Source organism: Bison bison, unplaced genomic scaffold (assembly GCF_000754665.1).
Source record: "Bison bison bison isolate TAMUID 2011002044 unplaced genomic scaffold, Bison_UMD1.0 scf7180017864456, whole genome shotgun sequence".
Taxonomy (NCBI): Eukaryota; Metazoa; Chordata; class Mammalia; order Artiodactyla; family Bovidae; genus Bison; species Bison bison.
In genome coordinates, this window is record NW_011495018.1 from 692,475 (window position 1) to 703,071 (window position 10,597).

Here is a 10,597-nt window from a genome sequence, read left to right on the forward strand (position 1 = left end):
GGGTGGGTGGGGGTGAGACACGTGTGCCATCCACAGGCCCAACGTCTCCTTTTCTTTCATAGAGGAACACCAGCCTGGGTGCTGGGTTCACAAGTATATTTATACTAATCTCTGAAATCGTCTGCATGTCCAAAACGACATTTTCTACGAAACAGTAGTGACGTGAAAGTCACTCAGTTGTGTCCGATTGGGACCCTGTGGACTAGACAGTCTACGGGATTCTCCAGCCAGAACACTGGAGTGGGCAGCCTTTCCTTCTCCAGCGGACATTTCCAACCCAGGGATCGAACCCAGGTCTCCTGCATTGCAGGGGGATTCTTCACCAGCTGAGTCACAAGGGAAGCCCAAGAATACTGGAGTGGGGAGCCTATCCCTTCTCCAGTGGATCTTCCTGACCCAGGAATCAAACCCAGGTCTCCTGAATTGCAGGTAGATCGTTTACCAACTGAGCTATGAGTGAAGCTCCATGAAATAGTAAGTATTTCATAACTAAAAATCAAGCAGACCAGCATTTTAATTCTTACTCTGTAACCAGGATCTAAAATCTTACACTTCTTAACATGTCAGTATGTGTGACCAATAAATGGAATAAGCAGCCTTTATGTCTAGACAGACACCTCCTTATGATTCTGTATCAAGACCACCCACATTCCCTGTGACCCTGCGCTCCTCACCAGGACACTGGCGCGCCCAGCCTGTCCCCACGGGCGCAGGCTCAGCGGTTCATGCTACTTACACTGCTCTCCCTCTTCACGGCCCTCACCTGCTTCATGAAAAAGCCAAATACACCAAGAGATACTTCTAGCTCTCGAATGAACAAATATTTGAAAGGAAAATCCGTGGAATTGGTGGGTCCTGGGCCTCAGACGTGACTCTAGGAAGAAAAGTGCCCGTCACAGAGCTGCCCGACCTTCCTGGGTCACTCTCTCCAGGAACAGCCGCCCCGGCCGCCACCCTCAATTCCTGGAACCTGAGGTCACTGCGAACCCTTGGCCCTTGTCCTCTGCCCTGAGGCCTCATGTCAGCGTCTGAGGCCCTGGAGCGGGGAGGGTGGGAACAGACGGGGGACGGAAGGGACTCTGAGCAGCAGAGGGTGTGGGGAACGTGAGACGAGAGGAGGCGGATGGTGGCGTCCACTTTGTTTTGGGGCACGCTGGTCCCCAGTTAGTTTCAATGTCTCCGGGGCCCCCGCAGAGAAAACCCCGCAGAAAAATCCCCGCAGAGAAAACCCGTTCTGCACAGAGGTGGGAGCCACATCCACAGACTGCTCAGCCAGACACACAGCGGGGCCCTTGGGCGGAGGGCTCTGCCGCTGACGTGGAAGAGAGCTGGAACACCGCCGCTGACGTGGAAGAGAGGTGGAACACCCGCCGCTGACGTGGAAGAGAGCTGGAACACCATCGCTGATGTGGGAGAGAGCTGGAACACCGTTGCTCATGTGGAGAGAGGTGGAACACCCGCCGCTGACGTGGAAGAGAGCTGGAACACCATCGCTGACGTGAAGAGAGCTGGAACACCGTCGCTCATGTGGAGAGAGCTGGAACACCGTCGCTGATGTGGAAGAGAGCTGGAACACTGTCGCTGACGTGGAAGAGAGCTGGAACACCGTCGCTGACTAGTTTTGGTGGCTCCCTGCTGACTGAACATCCTGCATTGCCCCCAACCAAGCAGAACACTGCTCCAGCCTCCAGAACCTCCACACTTCCCTGAATCTGAACGGCATATTCTGACCCCTTGGGAAGCTTTCTGTGGCTTCTGACCGAGAGCTGTGGTGCTGTGATGGGAGCAGTACCATCAGCCTCTGAGGTGATGGATGAAGAGTCAGTCCACACCCTCACCCACACCGGTACCAAGTCCACAACGGGGATTAACATACAGCCACCACTGAGACATCCTACAGGCAAGTGGAATAGGAAAGCTTTTTATATTAACCAAAATATGAGGGAAAAGATGGGGAAAAAAGTTGCCCAGGATTTGTGAAGGTGCCGTTGGTTGGGCTTATCAAATTTAAACAACTTTAGGGACCCACTACTGTACAAATCTGTCTCAACCTTGACTTAATACTTCTTCACTGAACTCTTAATGAGACAGCTTCTCAAAACTACAGTACTTGCTTACACAGTTTATAGCCAGATGCTTTTTCCTGGAATCTAGTCCACATTTGAAGCTAGTGTATTCTTAGGTTTAAAGACGATCCCCCAAAACAAGAAAAACTTCATTTTCTATAAGGACATTATCAAAATGGCAAACTTTAAGGAGTTAAAAGTGAACTCCTAAATTTAAGATAGCTATGGTTTAGTAATCTGTTGAATAATCCTTCTGCTAAAAGTAATATTCAAATACCACCACCCATTTTCTACTTCTGTTGAAAAGAAAGTTTTTTTCATATATAGTTCTTTTTACGTAGCTGTGTGAAAATCTACCTCCAAAATAAGAATGCAAAATTATAAGTTTATCAAATGGTCTGTGAAGATTCAGAAATATGAAAGATAATATATATAATATTCGCAAAATAATTCTTACCACTCCAACTCAGAAAAAATACAATTAAAAGTTCTTAATTTACACAGACATAATAAAACTGAGGGCTGCAACAGGCATATGTTAATAATGAGCTGCTGGGGGCCCAGGGCTTTGCCCTGACAGATGCCACTGCGCACACCCCTCTGTGGTCACAGAGGCGCATTTCCTGCTGCAGGAAAGGAGCAAGGGCCCACCAGCCCCGACACCAGAGCTTCACCACGACGCAGAGACCAGATGTGGAGATGAAAAGGGAACCGCACACGGACCTGCTGGACAGCAGACAGCAAGGCCCTGGTTGGGGAGCCCCAGGCCTGGCCGCCCCGAGGGGCCCCTCCCTCAGGAGCACCGCCAAGGCCACTCCCCAGGGGCCAGAGGGCTGGGGGGCTGGTGGCAGCACCCACTCTCCTCTGTGTAGTGAGACAGAGGGGCTTCTGCCCTGCTCCCTGAAGGGAGTGGCCTAACAGCCGTGCCCATGAGCAACACTCGTCACGGCTCCTCCAAGGCACGTGTTCCGAGGCTTGGGGCTCACAGGGCACCCGGCACCAGCTGGTGGGCCGCGGGTTGGCGGGCAGCACCTCCGCTGCTGGGAGGGCTTTCTTCTGCGCTGGGACGCGAGCAAACAGACCCAGCACCTCACCACCGCCCGAGACCACCTGGGGCGGGGCCAGGACCCTCCTCCCACCCTGCAGATGGGGACCCTGGGGCCTGGCTGGGGCTCCTCGTCAACCCCGAGACAACTTCTGACAGAAGACCCTACATGGTGAACGCTGACAGACCGAATCCGAGTGAACTCAGACGCTGAGAAGCTACCGTGCTCCCTTCCTCATGAGTGATACGAGAAGGGCTCTGCACCTACTGACCTCTTGTGTCTGCTGGAAAATAACAACTCTGCCGCCCTTGTCTCCTGTAGCAAGAGGTCTCCAGAGCAATTAAACTCAACAGTTGAAATGACGTCAGCTGTCAAAAGACAGAAGCAGTTGACTAGGCTACGATAAATATAAAAAAATCATCAAAAGGGATCAAAAAAAGATGAGCACGTATGAAATTTTCTCCTTGGATAAAGAAAAATTTCACGAGAAACCTGTAATTATCCAGCAGCCACTTCCTGGCTCTGCAGCTCAGAGTCCGAATGGGCTCATGGGTCCCTGGCCCATCAGCGTTTCTCTAAACTGGGCTGTCTTGATATAAGATACAGAGTAGAAATTCAGGAAATTAATTTTGAGAAAAAACAAAAACAAGAAAGAACTGGCTCTAGAAGTCTGCTGCCCAACTTAAAATCCACGCCTGGTACCACCTTTAAAAACAAGCCTGGTTCTTACATGACAGAAACAGACGTGCTTTCCTCTATGTGGAGACTGGTCAGCTTCTGTACCAAGCAACGCCACTGAGAGTGCCAGTGAAAGTCCCAGGTCTGGGGAGTCCCTGCCATTGATCAGGATGATATCGTCACCGAGTGGGACGCTGAGGTTCTGACTCGGTCAGCACAGAGACCTGGACATCCGCTCGGGAGGGTAAAGCCACAGGAACAAAGAGCAAAGCCCAGGCTGGAAAGGCCTCGGGTGTTCAGAGGCAAGCGCTTCAGGCAGAGGACGTGGATCTGGGTTTATGACACAGAGTTCTGATCGGGAAGGACACCCAGGTTGGGCTTCAGGGGAAACCACTTTCTCTGGGGTTCAGCTTTGCTGAGTACCGATCGATCAGACAAAGCCTCGGGTCTGGTCTCCTGAGGGGCTGGTGTGAGCATGTTTTCTGACCACAAGTAGACTCTTCATCTTAGTCAGCTGCTGCAGAAACTCTCCTCTCTGGCTGCTCCAGGGAAGGGTCGGAGCACAAGAGACCCGCGCCTGTGGCTGGGGCCGGCTCAAAGAGGGTGTCCTACCTCCGCATTACAGAGGAGGGAGCGTTCAAAGACACACAGTGTAAACAGCTGTGATACACAACTGACCTGCTAATGGAAAATAGACCCCAAAGTTGAAACTACTTGAAGAATGGCCCAGAAAAGGGGCCACAAAATCGTAATTCTTGAGTGAAAGTGAAAGTCACTCGGCCGTGTCCAGCTCTGTGCAACCCCGTGGACTGTGAAGTCCACGGACCTCTCCAGGCCAGAATACTGGAGTGGGTAGCCTTTCCCTTCTCCAGGGGATCTTCCCAACCCAGGTCTCCCGCATTGCAGGCAGATTCTTTACTAGCTGAGCCACAAGTGAAGCCCAACTCTTAAAGATCTGCACAAACACACATTTGTTAATATACGATATCCTTCCTAAAAATAAGTTCTTACTTAGATGAGATGGTTGGATAGAATCACTTGACTCAACAGACGTGAATCTGGGCAAACTTGAGGAGATACTGAGGGACAGGGAAGCCTGGAGTGCTGCAATTCCTGGGGTCACAAAGAATCAGACATGACTTAGTCACTGAAGAACAACAAGAATGTACTGAATTCTGCCAGCTGGGCTTTTTTTTTCTTTTTTTAATCTTCAGTAAGCCTTGGGAAAGAATAAAGCTTCTTGTTAGAAGTGTCACCTTTTAAATTAAATTACGTGAAATAACCAAATTTGCTTAAATGAAACCAAAATAGTCTTACTGGACTAAAAGGGACAAAAAACTTATGTCACTTATACCCAGGGGGTGCACAATATTATATAATTAATGGTATCGGCTCTGCCAGTGATTCTCACACTTAATTAAAATGGCATGAATCTTTTAAGAGAAATTCCATGACTGCCAGCAGTGAGGAAAATTATTTTCATTAAGCTATGGAAATATGTATGACTCTAAAATTAGAAATACCCACTGTAGCTTTTAGGAGAGCTCTAAAATCAAAATAAACAAACTCAATACTAACAAAATAATACAACCAATAAAATTTAAATTTCCAATATGAATTTAATCTGATTACAGAAGCCGGGTAAAAGCAAACTATAGTTATTAAAATGTGAGGTGGCAGATGATGGTCTCAAGATTTAAAATATTTCTCCTATATATAAGGTGCATCAGAAAAACAATGAAATTATGACATTTCTTTAAACGTGCAGATTCACAGGTTAGTGCAAATGGCCGCAACAAAGCCAGAAACAGCCCCCACGGTTAATAATCATGTCCGTTTACAAACACACTGACGCACACAGGCTGCGAAGGCCTCCTTTCAACAATCGCTGTGAACAGGCTTATCGTTTTGCTTGTTTTACACCTAGCTACAAACACTAGAGCTTCAGCAATAGATATGTTTTCATGCGCATCTATTTTGTCGTTATAGATAACTGGGGCAGAACTGAAACTCGGAAAAACAGGGTTAACGAATACAAACTACTATACACAAAACAGATACGCAACGGGATGTACTGTATGGCACGCCTACAGTCAGTATCGTGCGTCTATAGAATAACCTATAACGGAAAATAATCTGGGAAAAAATGCACAGAACTGAATCACTTTGCTGTACATCTGAAACTAACACCGTATTGTAAATCAACTAAACTCCAAGAAACAAAACCAAAAACCCCTCAAGAACAAAAACCTGACAGTGTTTAGGGTGACAAGTGGCAGTCTCAACAGTAGACGTTCATAGGCAGCAGGAAGAGGACCCTTCTCCACTGTTGTAGAGCTAGTCTCCCCCTTCTTAAGTGGCCCCTGCATCGTCACACAGCACGTCTCCGCAGCGTGGAACGTTACTTACCTGCATCGTCACACAGCACGTCTCCGCAGCGTGGAACGTTACGTACCTGCATCGTCACACACGACGTCTCCGCAGCGTGGAACGTTACGTACCTGCATCGTCACACACCACGTCTCCGCAGCGTGGAACGTTACGTACCTGCATCGTCACACAGCACGTCTCCGCAGCGTGGAACATTACGTACCTGCATCGTCACACAGCACGTCTCCGCAGCGTGGAACGTTACGTACCTGCATCGTCACACACCACGTCTCCGCAGCGTGGAACATTACGTACCTGCATCGTCACACAGCACGTCTCCGCAGCGTGGAACATTACGTACCTGCATCGTCACACAGCACGTCTCCGCAGCGTGGAACGTTACGTACCTGCATCGTCACACACCACGTCTCCGCAGCGTGGAACATTACGTAACACAAAGGAGTGTAGAATAAAAGCCAAGTCCCTCTGTGCTGCAAACGGGGGCCCTCGCCCCAGGGTCCCAGACGCCAGCCATCCAGCGCCTTCCCGACGTTTGCACCCCCTCAGTTTGCACGGGGTCACTGGCCTGTGCACTGCGTCTCACCCAACTCACCCAGCGTTCCACAAGCTGCTTTCCGACGGGCACGGCCCCTTAACCCACGGCAAGGGCGTGACACAGTGCGTTTGATCATGTCACGACTGTTGCACACGTAAGCTCTTCCAGATATTACACTGCTGCAATGCACAACGCTAAGTATGTCTTCATGAAATGCTGACATTCCTGTAACGGAGCCATATGCTCCCAACCCTTGCTTAAAGTTCAATAGATAACGTGAAACTGCCCTCCAGAAAAATGAGTTCAAGATACTCTTTCCAGAAAGTGAAAGTCGCTCAGTCGTTTCCGACTCTTTGCGACCCCATGGACTACACACGGACTACACATTTCATGGAATTCTCCAGGCCACAATACTGGAGTGGGCAGCCGTTCCCTTCTCCCCAAGATCTTCTCAACACAGGGATTGAACCGAGGTCTCCCGTGTTGCAGGCGGATTCTTTACCCGGTGAGCCACCAGGGAAGCCCAAGAACACTGGAGTGGGTAGCCTATCCCTTCTCCAGCAGCTCTTCCTGACCCAGGAATCAAACCAGGGTCTCTTGCAGTGCAGACAGATTCTTTCCTAGCTGAGCTACCAGGGAAGCCCACTCTTTTCAGAAATGTAAAGCAAAAATAAAACCTCATCACTGCTTTAATTAAAATGTTTATGCTCATTAATGCCCTTTCTTTGATGATCTGTATTAACTTTCTCACCCCTTTTTAAAAGTGAATGACATGCTTGCTGCTGCTGCTGCTAAGTCGCTTCAGTCGTGTCCGACTCTGTGCGACCCCGTAGACGGCAGCCCAACAGGCTCCCCCGTCCCTGGGATTCTCCAGGCAAGAACACTAGAGTGGGTTGCCATTTCCTTCTCCAATGCTTGAAAGTGAAAAGTGAAAGTGGATATGGTTAAAAATGAGGACTCATCATCTGTTTTTTTCACCTAAATTTTCCACGCCATTCTCAGGGAACTTAATAGCTCTGGGGCAGGTATCCTCGCGACTCCCTGAGAAGCCGCAGCGTATTAAAGCACTTCCTAGGCGCCAGCACTGTACTACATGCAGCTCAAGATGCAGAACTCACACTCCTGCCTCTCAGTTGTAGCTTTCCATCTGGAGAGCTAGATAAAACGGGCTGAAGTCTGTTTCCAGCCTGCCTAAGTAGCATCCTCACCAAGTTCTCTGAATATCCCAGGCTCTCCCGTTTTCACGGTTGCCTCTGACCTCCTGCTACTGTTGAGTCTCTCTTCTTGTTCCACACATTGTCCCTCTTCTGTACCATTAACTGACCTAAACAAGCATCTCAGCTTTTTCGTAATTCCCAACAGCAGCAACAAAAAAATCCATTTTTACGAGACCTATATACAGCAGATATAGTTGAAAAATTAAAAATCAAATAAAAATATTCAGAGATTAATATTTATAATGCATAAAAAGCTTTTAAAAATGATTTTTAAAAAATTCAGCAGAAAAATGGACAAGAGATACAATCTGACAATTCATGGAAGAGATGGAAATAGATCTCAATTGTGTAACTGTAAGGAAATGCAAATTACAGCATTAAAATTGACATTAAAATGGCAACAATGAACAAGAGGTAGGTTCTCAGCATGCGCAGTGAAGGTTTAGGTGAGAGCGTTTCTGGAGGACGACCTGGGCCACTTGGAGAGGTGACGCCCAAGGCCTGAGTGTCCTGAGTCTTCAGCCACAGACATGCCTGCAGGGCAGATGGAGGGACTGTCTCTTTAATACAGCATCTTCTGTAAGAGCAAAATCTGGAACCTACTCATAGAGGGCTTGTTAAATAAATCAGTAATTCATCCAACTGAATACTGTGCAACCATCAGAAAGGGTCCAATTGAGTTATGCAAGAAGGCACAGCTTTTTAAACCATTTTTAACCATAAAAATCCATGAAATTAGAAGATGCTTGCGTCTTGGAAGGAAAGCTATGACAAACCTAGCCAGTGTATTAAAAAGCAGAGACATCACTTTGCCAACAAACATCTGTATAGTCAAAGCTATGGCTTTTCCAGTAGTCATGTATAGATGTGAGAGTTGTACCATAAAGAAGGCTGAGCACTGGAGAATTGATGCTTTTGAACTGTGGTGTTGGAGAAGAATCTTGAGAGGACCTTGGACAGCAAGAAGATCAAACCAGTCAATCCTACAGGAAATCAGTCCTGAATATTCACTGGAAGGACTGATGCTGAAGCTCCAATATTTTGGCCACCTGATGCTAAGAGCTGACTCACCGGAAAGGACCCAGATGCTGGGAAAGATTGAGGGCAGGAGGAGAAGAAGGTGGCAGAGGAGGAGATGGCTGGATAGCATTAATGGACACGACTGAGCAAACTCTGGGAGACTGTGAAGGATGGAGGAGCCTGGTGTGCTGCAGTCCAGGGGGGTCACAAAGAGTCGGACACGACTGAGTGGCTGAACAACAACAGCAGCAGCTGGGTTCTGGTCCCAGAACAGCTGGGCTGAAACCCTGGCCTCAGCACCACCAGCTGTGTGTCCCCGGGCCAGCGACCACACCTTCTGAGATCCACAGTGGGCATCTGTACCCACAGCAGCAGGAGCCCTCGCATATTCAGGGGCCGTGTGCAGGGCCGAGTGGGCAGAGGGCACGCAGAGCTCAGAAGCAAGTCTGGGTCACTGCACGTCTCACATCACACACTGGGGACGCAGACGGACAGCAGCAAAACACCACCGAGAGCAGGACGCAGCCTGTGCGAGGGACTTGGAGACTGCTGCTCACACACAAACCAGGCCCTGAAACAAGAGTACACAGAGGTACACGAACAGGAAACGGTCTAGAAATGCACACACCCTGCTCAGGGTGGTCACCTCTGGGCAGCGATGACCGGGACGCTTGGTATCACTTTTTTTACGCCTGCATCATTTGAGTTACTGTAAATAATGAACGCTCTGCTTCCGTATTCTGAGACAAAACCAATAAATTCCAGGAAAGATGAGAGGCAACAGATAATCTTGAAACCCGCCCTGTTCTGTTATTCCTATTGCTGGAGGCTAGCTGTAAAGCAGTCGTTCTCAAAGTGCGGTTTGTGGACCCCTGGGGGTACCCTTGAACCTCTCTGAGGTCTACAAGGTCAAAACGACTTTCACAATAATGTGAACGCTGCACCTGCCATCGTCACTGTGTTGTCAGCGCATGAAGGACGAGAAGCAGCAGCGGCCGCAGCTGGCGTCCAGCACCGTCAGCAGCACGGCTGCTCGCCTCGCCCACGACAGGGAGAGAGGGAAAAGCCAGTTTTACTCAGGAACATCCTTGATGACCAGGCAGACGAGTTGATTTTCTCAATCCCAGTGCCTGAGTGTGAGGCTTTTCAGGGTCTCCGTGGTCCTACCATCCCAGTGCTTGAGTGTGAGGCTTTTCAGGGTCTTCGTGGTCCTACAATCCCAGTGCCTGAGTGTGGGTTTTCTCAGGGTTTCTGTGGTCCTACCATGCCAGTGCTTGAGTGTGAGGCTTTTGAGGGTCTCTGTGGTCCTACCATCCCAGTGCCTGAGTGTGGGGCTTTTCAGGGTCTCCGTGGTCCTACCATCCCAGTGCCTGAGTGTCGGGCTTTTCAGGGTCTCTGTGGTCCTACAATCCCAGTGCCTGAGTGTGAGGCTTTTCAGGGTCTTCGTGTTCCTACCTTTCCAGTGCCTGAGTGTGGGGCTTTTCAGGGTCTCTGTGGTCCTACCATCCCAGTGCCTGAGTGTGAGGCTTTTCAGGGTCTCTGTGGTCCTACCATCCCAGTGCCTGAGTGTGAGGCTTTTCAGGGTCTCTGTGGTCCTACAATCCCAGTTCCTGAGTGTGGGGCTTTTCAGGGTCTCTGTGGTCC